Genomic DNA, 14,048 nt, shown 5'->3' with positions numbered 1-14,048 from the left:
CCTTTCTTTTCTCCAGCCAGTGTCTCATAAGCTACTTAAGGGGTAGAATCTTCAAATGGATTAGTTTTGCACATTCGTATGACAGGAATGAACCTTGTTCCTAAGCTAGGGTAAGTTGGAGATGACCTAGGTCTTCAAGATTTACTGATACTTCTTGCAATGTGTGAGTGGGGTCTATAAGGGAATGGAGGAGTTGCCTAATGGCTGGTGCAGTGGCCTGAGAACCAGGGGAACCAGATTCAATTCCTAATACAGCTCCTTTTGATTCTGGGCAAGTTACTTAACCTTCTGTTGCCCCAGGTACAAAATAAGTACCTGTATATAATATGTAAACCACTTTGTAACCACAGAAAGGCAGTATATCGAATCCCATCTCATTTCCTTTAATATATATAAGCAACACATCAAGGTGCACTTGCAAAATTTAGACTCAGCTCTGTCTATGCATTCTCAGATTAGGATGGTGAAGGCTTGTTTCCATCAACTGAGCTGTAAGTAATGTACAACCTCTTTATAGAAGACTAACCCCCCTGTTTACTAAGCTGTGGTACCACATGGCCCATTCAGAGTGAATGGACTGTGTCGGCATTAGCGCACAGCAGCTGCTAATGTAAACAGGGAGTTAAGATTTATGTACAGTAGTCTATGCATTGTCTATGTATTATCTCACACTTTCAACTACTTATATGTAGGCCCTTCTAAAATTACCAGCTCACTCGCAACAAATTCAAAGTACAGCTATATGTTGAATTACTTAGCTAGGGAAATTCAGCATATTGCTCCAGTATTAAAAAACAAAACAAAGAACAAGAACAAAAACTCAAAACAAAACAACCTTCACTGGCTACAGGTTATGCGGAAGATAGGTGACTTTTCTTTTGTATAAAATGTTTGCCCCCTCCGAAGGGACACCACCTTGTAGTGGTGGAGGAGCTTCTGTGTTTCAATGACTCAGAGGGTTATGCTGAAGGGTTACCCATATCAGACAGGCTTCTGAGGAGAAACCAGACAAAGAGTGTCCCAAACTGGGAGAGTGGTAAGATGGTGACCTGAAGTTCGTATGCCTAGCGACCTAGCTACCCTCTGAAGTTTTTGTCTTTATGTAAATTCCCTCTCCGCAATTGCACTTTCCTTAACTGAGAGGAAGGGAACAACTGGCGGTCAAATAAGAGGAAATTCATAAAAGTAAAAGATCTGTTTCCTACCTGTAATAGAAATTGTAAACAGCATAGTCACTTCAGGGATATATCAAGTGCCGAAAATTAAATAGATAATTTTTGTTGGAATGACATTCCATTGGATCTTGTTAAATGCTTCACTAGCTTCCTTTGGTAAATTAAGCAAAAGCTGTCTTTTTTTTTTTTTTTAAATGGAATTCTGTTTCTGTGTTCTATTTAATCTTGGGCAAAAAAGTAATTAAGGAATGTGCTTAGGGTTGGGATGTTGCATTTGTAATTTAGTTTACGTCTTTTCAGTCATAGATCAAGGTGAGTTACAGTCAGGTACAGTAGGTAATTTCCTGTTGCCAGAGGGTTTTCAATGTATTTTTATTTTATGTATTTATCATTTTACTTAATTACATTCACATTCATCACATGTAAGGAAATACAGAAATTAATAAAAAAAGGAAAACATTTTCTCTCAACAATATATATTTACATAATTGTCCACAATTGGAAGATCCAAGATCAGCAAAACAATCTTAAAGAAAATAAGAAAAACTCAAAATGGTTAATCTTACACTTCACATTTTCTGAGGAAGGAAGGTTAATCGGTTATTGCAGCCAGTACAGTGGTAACTGAAGGAAGTTGCTGCAGAGGATTCTTCATCTGTTTCCATAAACCCTTATAATTTCTTAGGTTCAAACAAATAAGTAATAAGGAAATAAAACACAAGGGAATCGCGCTAGGAAGGTCCCACCTAGGCAATGATTCCTGGCTTAAAAGCCAAGACTTCACACCTCCCAGTCTGCGATTCCCTTGATGTGTCAGGAAATACATGCATCTTTGAACCCAAAAAACTATCAGCCATGTATCGGAAATACAATTTCAAAACATTGTTCCTATCTAAATCAAAGACGAAAGTCACTAATAATATAACTCTATAACTTCTGAATTTTCCAAAATGTCGGTTAAACTTACATCTCTTTTCTCTGATAAAGAAGATTTATAAAGGAAATATAATTTTAGTCACCAATAGGTGGCTATCAGAAGGTATTAGCAAATTGTCCGAGGACAAGCAGGCTGCTTGTTCTCACGACTGGGTTGACGTCCACGGCAGCCCCCACCAACCGGAACAAAAACTTCGCGGGCGGTCCGCACGCAGGGCACGCCCACCGCGCATGCGCGGCCGTCTTCCCGCCCGTGCGTGACCGTTCCCGCTCAGTTTTTTCTTTTCCACGCTGGAGAGAGACGTGTTCGTCTCTCTCTCTGTCAGCCCCGGAAACCGGATCGCGTTGTTCACGAATCTTCTTATTTTTTATTTCGTTGCGCGTTTCTCTTTAGTTTTCTTAAAAAAAAAAAAAGAAAAAAAACGCGCTGAACTTGTTTTCCCTCGTCTCTTAGCGGGGGTGTCGCGTTGCGGCCTTGTGGCCGCGTGGTCGATTTATGTTCGAGGTGTGATTTTTACCGCCACGATCGACGACTTTGATTTCGCCGACGCGATTTTTCCGTCGATGTCCTCGAAGGTCCCGAGTGGATTTAAAAAGTGTGGTCGGTGCGGCCGGCCTATCTCGCAGACCGACACTCACGATTGGTGCCTCCAGTGCCTCGGGCCGGAGCACGATACCAAGTCCATGTACTTTGTGTCTCGGTCTCCGGAAACGGACACAAGTAGCGAGGCAAGTTCTTCAGGACCGTCTTTTTGGAACTTGCGCCGGCCCCTCGACGTAGACTTCGACGGCATCGGTATCGACGGCCGGTTCTTCGGTATCGATGTCCACGAAATCGGCACCGATGGCATCGACCCCAGGAGCACAGGTCCCGTCGGCCCGCCGGTCCTCAGGTGACGGCAGGGGTGAGAGGCCGTGTGGACAATCGGCCCCGGTCACTCCCTCTACCCAGGGCCCTCGGGACCGAACCCTGTCGGACCCGGTCCCTCGAGGCCGAGGGGGATCGACCTCCTCCATTCCACCTAGTGCCGATGACGGGCACCGCAAGAAAACGAAGAAGCACAGTCATCGGTCGCCATCGATGCTCCCGGCGCCGGAGAGGAGTCGACGCCGAGAAAGCAGCAGCGTCGAGAGGAGAGGTCCCCTTCTGTAGTAGAGGTACCGCCGCGTCAGGGTCCCAGCTCTTCGGTGCAGTCTCCTGGACCCGAACAGCTTCCGGCATCGACGCCTCTACCGGCCCCCTCGTCTTTCCCGACAGCGGGCCTTGACGAGTGCCTCCGAGCCATCCTTCCGGGGATCCTGGAAGGGCTGATGCGCCAGACTGTGCCGGCACCCCCGGCGACGTTGACTGTGGCGCCGGCGAGCTCTAGCCCGGTGCCGAGGCCTCCGACGCCGCTTGCGGCGCCGGTCTCGACCGCCACGCAGGTGGAGTCCCCGTCGACGTCGATGGAGGGAGCTTCATCCCCGCCGGCGCGGGAGTCCACCGCTCGACGACACCACCGAGGCCTCGGTGCCTCGACGTCGAGCCGGGCCCGGTTGAGGACTCAGCTGCACGAGCTTATGTCCGACACCGAGGAAGAGGCCTCGTGGGGGGAGGAGGAGGACCCCAGATATTTCTTCTCAGAGGAGTCTGTGGGCCTTCCCTCCGACCCCACTCCTTCACCAGAGAGGAAGCTCTCGCCACCTGAGAGCCTCTCCTTTGCCTCCTTTGTCAGGGATATGTCTATTTGCATTCCCTTTCCCGTGGTCTCTGTGGATGAGCCGAGGGCTGAGATGCTCGAGGTCCTCGACTATCCATCACCACCTAGAGAGTCCTCCACGGTACCGTTGCACAATGTCCTCAAAGAGACACTGCTTCGGAACTGGTTGAGACCATTATCTAATCCCACCATCCCCAAGAAAGCAGAGTCCCAATACAGAATCCACTCGGACCCAGAGTTAATGGGCCCCAATTGCCTCATGACTCGGCGGTCGTGGACTCTGCTCTCAAGAGGGCACGGAGTTCGAGGGATACCGCCTCGGCGCCCCCGGGGCAGGAGTCTCGCACTCTGGACTCGTTTGGGAGGAAGGCCTACCAATCTTCCATGCTCGTGACCCGCATCCAGTCTTACCAGCTCTACACGAGCATCCATATGCGGAATAATGTGAAGCAACTGGTGGACCTGGTCGACAAGCTCCCTCCGGAGCAGTCCAGGCTTTTTCAGGAGGTGGTCAGGCAGCTGAAGGCGTGCAGAAAGTTCCTGTCCAGGGGTATTTGACACCTGTGACGTGGCGTCTCGTGCTGTGGCCCAAGGTATAGTGATGCGCAGGCTCTCATGGCTGCGTGCCACTGACCTGGACAGCCGCACCCAGCAGAGACTGGCCGACGTCCCTTGCCGGGGGGATAATATTTTTGGCGAGAAGGTCGAGCAGCTGGTGGACCAACTGCATCAGCGGGAAACCGCTCTCGACAAGCTCTCCCACCGGGCGCCTTCAGCATCCACCTCAGCAGGTGGACGTTTTTCCCGGGCCTGGCAGGCTGCGCCCTAAGCTTTTACCAAGTGTAGGTACACCCAGCCGGCCCGAAGGCCTCGTCAGGCACAGGGACAGTCCCAGCACGCTCGTTCTCGTCAACAGCGTGCGCCTAAGCAGCCCCCTGCGCCTCCACAGCAAAAGCCGGGGACGGGCTTTTGACTGGATCCATGGGAACATAGCCGCCATCAAAGTGTCCGTACCGGACGATCTGCCGGTCGGAGGGAGGTTAACATTTTTTCACCAAAGATGGCCTCTCATAACCTCCGACCAGTGGGTTCTCCAAATAGTGCGGTGCGGATACACCCTGAATTTGACCTCCCTGCCACCAAATTGTCCTCCGGGAGCTCAATCCTTCAGCTCCCATCACAAGCAGGTACTTGCAGAGGAACTCTCCGCCCTTCTCAGCGCCAATGCGGTCCAGCCCGTACCACCCAGGCAGGAAGGGCAGGGATTCTATTCCAGGTACTTCCTTGTGGAAAAGAAAACAGGGGGGATGCGTCCCATCCTAGACCTGAGAGGCCTGAACAAATTCCTGGTCAAAAAAGTTCAGGATGCTTTCCTTGGGCACCCTTCTGCCAATGATTCAGAAAAACGATTGGCTATGTTCCCTGGATTTAAAGGACGCATACACTCACATCCCGATACTGCCAGCTCACAGACAGTATCTCAGATTCTGTCTGGGCACACGGCACTTTCAGTATTGTGTGCTGCCCTTTGGGCTCGCCTCTGGCCCACGGGTGTTTACAAAGTGCCGCGTGGTGGTGGCGGCGTATCTACGCAAGCTGGGAGTGCACGTGTTCCCATATCTCGACGATTGGCTGGTCAAGAACACCTCGGAGGCGGGAGCTCTCCGGTCCATGCAGTGCACTATTCAACTCCTGGAGCTGCTGGGGTTTGTGATAAATTACCCAAAGTCCCATCTCCAGCCAGTCCAGTCTCTGGAATTCATAGGAGCTCTGCTGAATACCCAGACGGCTCAGGCCTTCCTTCCCGAAGCGAGGGCCAACAACCTCCTGTCCCTGGCTTCACAGACCAGAGCGTCTCAGCAGATCACAGCTCGGCAGATGTTGAAACTTCTGGGTCATATGGCCTCTACAGTTCATGTGACTCCCATGGCTCGTCTTCACATGAGATCTGCTCAGTGGACCCTAGCTTCCCAGTGGTTTCAAGCCACCGGGAATCTAGAAGATGTCATCTGTCTCTCCACCAGTTGCCGCACTTCACTGCACTGGTGGACCATTCGGGCCAATTTGACCCTGGGACGTCCATTCCAAATTCCACAGCCCACGAAGGTGCTGACGACGGATGCATCTCGCCTGGGGTGGGGAGCTCATGTCGATGGGCTTCACACCCAGGGTCTGTGGTCCCTCCAGGAAAAGGATCTGCAGATCAACCTCCTGGAGCTCCGAGCGATCTGGAACGCACTGAAGGCTTTCAGAGATCGGCTGTCCTATCAAATTATTCAAATTCGGACAGACAATCAGGTTGCAATGTATTACGTCAACAAGCAGGGGGGCACCGGATCTCGCCCCCTGTGTCAGGAAGCCGTCGGAATGTGGCGTTGGGCTTGCCAGTTCGGCATGCTCCTCCAAGCCACATACCTGGCAGGCGTAAACAACAGTCTGGCCGACAGACTGAGCAGAGTCATGCAACCGCACGAGTGGTCGCTCCATTCCAGAGTGGTACGCAAGATCTTCTGAGAGTGGGGCACCCCCTCGGTGGACCTTTTCGCCTCTCAGACCAACCACAAGCTGCCTCTGTTCTGTTCCAGACTTCAGACACACTGCAGGCTAGCTTCGGATGCCTTTCTCCTTCATTGGGGGACCGGCCTCCTGTATGCTTATCCTCCCATACCTTTGGTGGGGAAGACCTTACTGAAGCTCAAGCAAGACCGCGGCACCATGATTCTGATCGCGCCCTTTTGGCCCCGTCAGATCTGGTTCCCTCTTCTTCTGGAGTTGTCCTCCGAAGAACCATGGAGATTGGAGTGTTTTCCGACTCTCATTTCGCAGAACGACGGAGCGTTGCTGCACCCCAACCTTCAGTCCCTGGCTCTCACGGCCTGGATGTTGAGGGCGTAGACTTCACTGCGTTGGGTCTGTCTGAGGGTGTCTCCCGTGTCTTGCTTGCCTCTAGGCAGGATTCCACTAAAGAGTTACTTTTTCAAGTGGAGGAGGTTTGTCGTTTGGTGTGAGAGCAAGGCCCTAGAACCTCGTTCTTGCCCTGCACAGAACCTGCTTGAGTACCTTCTGCACTTATCAGAGTCTGGCCTCAAGACCAACTCAGTAAGGAATCACCTTAGTGCGATTAGTGCTTACCATTATCGTGTGGAAGGTAAAGCAATCTCTGGAGAGCCTTTGGTCATTCGATTTATGAGAGGCTTGCTTTTGTTAAAGCCCCCTATCAAGCCTCCTGCAGTGTCATGGGATCTCAACGTCCTCACCCAGCTGATGAAACCTCCTTTTGAGCCACTGAATACCTGCCATCTGAAGTACTTGACCTGGAAGGTCATTTTCTTGGTGGCAGTTACTTCAGCTCGTAGAGTCAGTGAGCTTCAAGCCCTGGTAGCTCATGCTCCGTATACCAAATTTCATCACAACAGAGTAGTGCTCCGCACTCACCCTAAGTTCCTGCCGAAGGTGGTGTCGGAGTTCCATCTTAACCAGTCAATTGTCTTGCCAACATTCTTTCCCAGGCCGCATACCCGCCCTGCTGAACGTCAGTTGCACACATTGGACTGCAAGAGAGCATTGGCCTTCTACTTGGAGCGGGGACAGCCCCACAGACAGTCCGCCCAATTGTTTGTTTCTTTCGACCCTAACAGGATAGGGGCCGCTGTCGGGAAACGCACCATTTTCAATTGGCTAGCAGATTGCATTTCCTTCACTTACGCCCAGGCTGGGCTGACTCTTGAGGGTCATGTCACGGCTCATAGTGTCAGAGCCATGGCAGCGTCGGTGGCTCACTTGAAGTCAGCCACTATTGAAGAGATTTGCAAGGCTGCGACGTGGTCATCTGTCCACACATTCACATCACATTACTGCCTCCAGCAGGATACCCGACGCGACAGTCGGTTCGGGCAGTCGGTGCTGCAGAATCTGTTTGGGGTGTAAATCCAACTCCACCCTCCAGGACCCGAATTTATTCTGGTCAGGCTGCACTCTGTTAGTTGTTCTTCGTAGGTCAATTTCTGTTATGCCCTCGCCGTTGCGAGGTTCAATTGACCTGGGTTCTTGTTTTGAGTGAGCCTGAGAGCTAGGGATACCCCAGTCGTGAGAACAAGCAGCCTGCTTGTCCTCGGAGAAAGTAAATGATACATACCTGTAGCAGGTGTTCTCCGAGGACAGCAGGCTGATTGTTCTCACCTACCCTCCCTCCTCCCCTTTGGAGTTGCGTTTCATAATTTTTGCTTGTCATTCAACTGAGCGGGAACGGTCACGCAAGGGCGGGAAGACGGCCGCGTATGTGCGGTGGACGTGACCTGCGTGCGGACTGCCCGCGAAGTTTTTGTTCCGGTTGGTGGGGGCTGCCGTGGACGTCAACCCAGTCGTGAGAACAATCAGCCTGCTGTCCTCGGAGAACACCTGCTACAGGTATGTATCATTTACTGTATCAGAGAAATATTTCTTCAAGAATTCAGTAGCTGATATATAGGATATTATAGGTAAATTTATCATTCTCAAGTTTTTTCCCCTTAATTGGTTCTCTGTAATTCCAATTTTTACAAGAAAGATAACTATTCTTCCATATCATCATGCCGATCAGTCCATAGACTGGTGGGTTGTGTCCATCTACCAGCAGGTGGAGATAGAGGGCAATCCTTTTGCCTCCCTATATGTGGTCATGTGCTGCCGGAAACTCCTCAGTATGTTCTCTATCTCAGCAGGTGGTGGTCACACACAGCAGCAGCTCTGGCTAGGTCTCCAAGCCTAATTCTTAGGTTTTGTTGAGTACCTGGGGTTGAGGGCTCTTCTTGAGCAAGTGCAAACCTGGTGGTGCCAGATCCCTCCTTTTCTCCCCCCTCCCGCTGGCTCCATTTAAAAAAAAAAAAAAAAAAATTTGAACGTCCTTTAAGGGCGTTTATTTCAACGTTTATTGCAGCTGCTCACTGGGACACCAGTTCGTTACAGCTCGGAGCGAGAAGCAGGTAATTTTACCTTTTATAGCGGGCAGGGGGTTCCCTGTTTGGTCTCCACGTGGCTTATGGCGTCTGAGGGCGAGGGTGCGAAGATTCGCTCCCCGGACCGCGTGTGTGCGTCTAGCAGGGATGCGGGGGTTTCAAAGCCTGACTCTCCTTTGTTTGGGCGTCGGTTTGGAGTCCGGTCGGTGTCCTGGTTCTTCCTCCAGTGCGGCGGTTTTTTCCCGCCATAAGCGCCCATCCCCCGTTGCTGCCCCCCCCCCCCCCCATTTTGGCCGGCCACTCTGCTCGGACGGCTTCTTCTTGGGCCGCCCTCGAGGTGGGAGACGTTAATGCTATGGTCGTCCTTGATTCGGGTGACGGCAAGAAAGTGGCGAAAGTTAAGCGCCGTTCTTTCTGCGCGACTCCTCGGAGTTTCGCGCCGGACGCCATTTTGGATGTGCAGCATGTTCCCCCCCCCCCCCCCCCCCGCTCTTTGCGAGCGCCGGTTGAGGGTGCGTCTAGGGCCGTGGCCCAGGCGACAGAAGTGCACAGTCTAGGGGGTTCTCCCCTGAGTTTATTTTACTGCTGCATCAGGCTTTTCTAATGCTAAACGCTGCCCCGGCTCCCCCCTCTGATGAAGGGGTTGAGGCCTCCAGAAGCAAACGCCCTCGGGTGGACTTCCAGGCCCTAGAGGACTCTGTCTCCTCTGATGTAGATGAGGGCAGCGTATCTGAATTCTCCCAACGGTCCTTTGGGGATTCCTTGGAGGAGACGGATTCCCGCTTGGATGGAGCGGATAACCCCTCTGCAGCACGGAACTTTCGCTTGGAGGATTTGCCCAACCTGTTTGTGCAGGCCATGAGCATTTTGAAGATTTCCTCTCCGGAGGACGTCTCTCCCTCAGCCTCTGTTGGCTCTGTCATTATGCGGGGGACTAAGCGCCCGCCTAAAACCTTCCACGTGCATTATTGCACACCTTGATTTCGGCTCAATGGGATTTCCCAGAAGCGAGCCTTAAAGTGGCTAGGGCTATGTCCCGCCTCTATCCTCTGCCTGAAGGTGAACGGGAGGCCTTTCTTGGGCCTACCGTAAATTCTTTAATCACTGCGGTGTCTAAGAAAATGGCGTTGCCGGTGGAAGGTGGCACGGCCCTAAAGGACGCCCAAGACAGGAGATTGGAGGCGGCTTTAAAGTCGTCCTTCGAGGCGGCTGCTTTAAGTTTGCAGGCTCCTATGTGGCCAGGGCGTGCCTGACGCTGGTGCAGCGGGCTTCCCCCTCGGATCCTTCCTTGAGGGCTGATTGGCCAGCCCTGGAATCGGGCTTGGCCTACTTGGCAGACTTGCTGTATGATTGTCTTGAGAGCCTCGGCTAAAGGTATGGCTCAGACAGTCTCTGCACGGGCGGTGGCTTTGACTAAAGCATTGGTCTGTTGACCACACCTCTAAGTCTCACCTGGCCAAGTTGCCTTTTAAAGGGAAGCTGCTCTTTGGGGTCGAGCTGGACAAGATTGTGACCGATCTCGGCACGTCTAAGGGCAAGAGGTTACCGGAGGTCAGGGCTCGGGCCAGTGGTGGCCGCCCCGGTTCCTCCAAAGGACGGTTTCAGGAAGCCCGTCAGTATCGCCCGGGCAAGTCGGGCTCCTCTGCCCCCTTTTCCTTCATAAGGAACTCCTCCTCCAAGCAGCATTCCTTTCGCAGAGACCGCCGTCCCGGAGGTGCCTCCTCCGGTCCTCCTCCAGGGTCTCGTACCCAATGACGGGGCGCTGGTCCATGGCCAGAGCAGATTGGAGGACGCCTATCCTCGTTTCTGGGCGAGTGGACCAGGGTAACTTCAGTCGCTTGGGTGCTGGAAGTCATCAGAGACTGCTATAAGCTAGAGTTCTGCCAACCCTTAAGAGACGGGTTTGTGCACTCTCCCTGCAAGTCTCCGGTCAAAGCTGTGGCAGTGCAGCAGACTTTGGACAATCTGATCCGCCTAGGGGCGGTCGTTCCGGTGCCAGATCAGCTTGGCAAGGGAAGTTACTCCACTTACTTTGAGGTAGCAAAGAAAGGAGGTTCTGTCCGGCCTATCCTCGACCTCAAAGGGGTCAATCGGACCTTGTAAGTTCGGCACTTGCGGATGGAGACTCTCCGCTCTGTTATAGCGGCAGTGCAGGCAGGGGAGTTCCTGGCATCCTTGGGCATCAAGGAAGTGTACTTGCATATTCCCATCTAGCCTCCTCCTCAACGCTTTCTGCATTTTGCAGTTCTGAGCCGACACTTCCAGTTCAGAGCCCTCCCGTTCGGGTTGGCTACTGCCCCGCGGACCTTCTCCAAAGTAATGGTGGTCATCGTGGCCTTCCTTCGTAAGAAAGGAGTACAAGTCCATCCTTATCTGGACGACTGGTTGATCCGAGCCCCCTCTTATGCAGAGTGCGGTAGAGCTTCAGACCGGGTGATTGCTCTTTTGAGCTCCCTGAGGTGGATCATCAACTGGGAGAAAAGCCAGCTGCGCCCAACTCAGGCCCTGGAGTATCTGGGAGTTTGATTCGACTCCCAAGTGGGCAGAGTGTTCCTGCCAGACAATCGGATTGTCAAGCTTCAGGCTCAGGTGGACAAGTTCCTAGCAGCCTCTCCTCTTCGGGTTTGGGACTATGTGCAGCTGTTGGGCTCTATGACGGCCACGATGGAAGTAGTGCCCTGGGCCAGGGCCCATATGAGACCTATATAGCTCTCTCTGCTGCAGCGATGGACTCCAGCTTCGGAGGATTATGTTGTGCGCCTTCCCTTGGATCCTGCGGTGCGCAAGGCGCTGAGCTGGTGGCTGAGGCCAGACAAGCTGTCCGCAGGAATGCCTCTTATGACCCCGGAGTGGGTTGTCGTCACGGCGGACGCCTCTTTGACGGGCTTGGGAGCCCCCTACTTGGGAAGGACAGCGCAGGGGCTCTGGTCCCCTGCAGAGGCAAAGTGATCTATCAACCTCCTGGAACTCAGAGCCATTCGGTTGGCGCCTTTGGGAGTTTCTCCCGGTCCTGGCGCTGAAGCCAGTACGGGTCCTGTCGGACGATGCCACGGCTGTGGCCTATGTCAATCGCCAGGGAGGTACCATGAGCGCCCCTCTAGCCAAGGAGGCCATGAAGGTATGCCTGTGGGCGGAAGCAAACCTGGAACAGCTGTCGGCGGCCCACATTGCGGGAGTCATGAATACTGCTCAGGCCTTCTTGGACATCACGAAGCGCTGGGGCCAGCCGAGCCTAGATCTGATGGCTCATCAGCCAATTGCCAAGTGCCGCGCTTTTTCAGCAGAGGACGGGACCCTTGATCTCTGGGAGTAGATGCTCTTCTCCAACAGTGGCCGACACAGGAGCTTCTCTATGTGTTTCCGCCTTGGCCCATGTTGGGCAGGGTGCTAGGCTGGGTGGCAAAGCATCCGGGCCAGATAATCCTGGTGAGTCCGGATTAGCCCAAACGTCCCTGGTATGCGGGCTTGATCAGGCTCTCAGTGGACGACCCTCTGCAGCTGCCAGCGGAGCGGGGCCTGTTGCTTCACGGTCCCGTGGTAATGGAGGATCCCTCCCCCTTTGGGCTTTCGGCCTGGCTATTGAGCGGCAGCGTATGAGGAAGAAGGGCTTCTCAGACAAGGTCATCGCCACTATGCTGAGAGCGAGGAAGCGCTCTACTTCTATTGCTTACGCCAGGGTTTGGCGTACCTTTGCATCGTGGTGTGAGGCAGGCTCACTTTCTCCCTTCACTGCTCCAATTTCTTCAGTATTGGTGTTCCTGCAAGAAGGTCTGGAAAAAGGCCTGTCGCTCAGTTCCCTTAAGGTCCAGGTAGTGGCTCTTGCTTGCTTCAGGGGTCACCTGAAGGGTGCTTCCCTGGTCTTGCAGCCAGAGGTGGTATGCTTTCTCAAGGGAGTTAATCACCTGTGCCCTCCTCTGCACTCAGTGGTACCTGCGTGGAATCTCAATCTGGTGGTAAGAGCCTTGCAGAAGCCGCCTTGTGAACCCTTGTCGAGGGCATCTCTGAAAGACCTGACGTTGAAAGCAGTCTTTTTGGTGGCTATCACTTCAGCCAGAAGAGTTTCCGAGCTCCAGGCGCTATCATGTCGGGAGCCCTTTCTGCAGTTCCTGAGGCAGGAGTGTCTATTCGCACAGTGCCTTCCTTCCTGCCCAAGACTGTTTCTCGCTTCCATGTGAATCGGCAGCTCTGTCTACCCTCCTTTCGTAGGGAGGACTACCCAGAGGAGTACTCTGCTCTCAAATATCTAGATGTGAGACGAGTCATCGTCAGATACTTGGAAGTGACCAATGATTCCGGAAGTCGGATCATCTGTTTGTGCTGTTCGCAGGTCCTCGTAAGGGTCTGCAGGCTGCCAAGCCTACAGTGGCACGATGGGTCAAGGAAACCATTGCAGCGGCTTATGTGGCCGCGGGGAAGGTGCCACCTATCCAGCTGAAGGCTCACTCCACTAGAGCACAGGAGGCCTCGATGGCAGAGGCCGAGTCCGTCTCCTTGGAAGAGATTTGTAGGGCGGCAACTTGGGCATCGGCTCATACCTTCTCCAGACATTACCGCTTGACTGTGGCTGCTCGGGTGGAGGCCTGGTTTGGAGCTTCAGTGTTGCGGTCAGGGATTTCTATGTCCCGCCCTGGGTGAGTACTGCTTCGGTACATCCCACCAGTCTATGGGAGGGGAGGGGAATCTGTCCAGCTCATCCCCACGGAGCGGGGGAGGGACACCACAGCCGCCGATGCGGGGGGATCTGGTTTATCCTGCAACCGCGGCAGGAGCTGACTGGCCCTAACACCGCCGAAGCGGGAGGGGTACAAAGCTGCCCTACAGCCGCACGAAGCGGGAGGGAGCGCCGGCAGAATTTAGGTCTCAATCCAGTCCCGTAAAACGGAGGGGAGAGGAATGCAGCAGCTCACTGTTACACAAAATCGTCTCAACTCCTGAAGAATCCAATTGAAAAAAAACTTGAACACAAAGTCCTCCTGAACAGGAACTGAAGACTAAACTTGAACCTGAAATGCAACCAGAATATAAACAGTACAGATATCTGGGAGGGGCTATGGATTGATCGGCTATGATTAATGGAAAGAAAATTATCAGGTATGATACATAATTTTACCTTCATTACCAAATTGTCTGATTTTCATAGAGAAGCCATTTCTGTAATCAAAGTCTCTATTTTTATATCTTGGACTTCCACTTTGTTAGGTGGTATTATAAATTCTTTAACTCCGAAGGGACACCACCTTGTAAGTGGTGGAGGGGCTTCCGTGTTTCAATGACTCAGAGGGCTATGCTGTAGGGTTACCCAT

The 14,048-nt window shown here is 52.8% G+C and overlaps 1 protein-coding gene across 8 annotated transcripts in view; it reads left to right on the top strand.

Annotated features, from left to right (window-relative positions):
* Positions 1 to 14,048, top strand: part of LOC115461245 (PC-esterase domain-containing protein 1A-like) — a 183,321-nt gene that overhangs the window by 59,130 nt on the left and 110,143 nt on the right. For 5 of the 8 annotated variants that reach the window (XM_030190941.1, XM_030190947.1, XM_030190942.1 and 2 more), the window contains exon 2: positions 17 to 110. The exons of the other annotated variants lie outside the window; for them this stretch is intronic. The gene's annotated coding sequence lies outside the window, so the exon portion shown is untranslated. The remainder of the gene's footprint in view (positions 1 to 16; positions 111 to 14,048) is intronic. 8 annotated transcript variants of the gene reach the window in all.

The sequence above is a fragment of the Microcaecilia unicolor genome, chromosome 2 (assembly GCF_901765095.1).
Source record: "Microcaecilia unicolor chromosome 2, aMicUni1.1, whole genome shotgun sequence".
In the NCBI taxonomy this organism is placed as follows: domain Eukaryota; kingdom Metazoa; phylum Chordata; class Amphibia; order Gymnophiona; family Siphonopidae; genus Microcaecilia; species Microcaecilia unicolor.
This window is presented reverse-complemented; position numbering and strand designations above follow the sequence as displayed.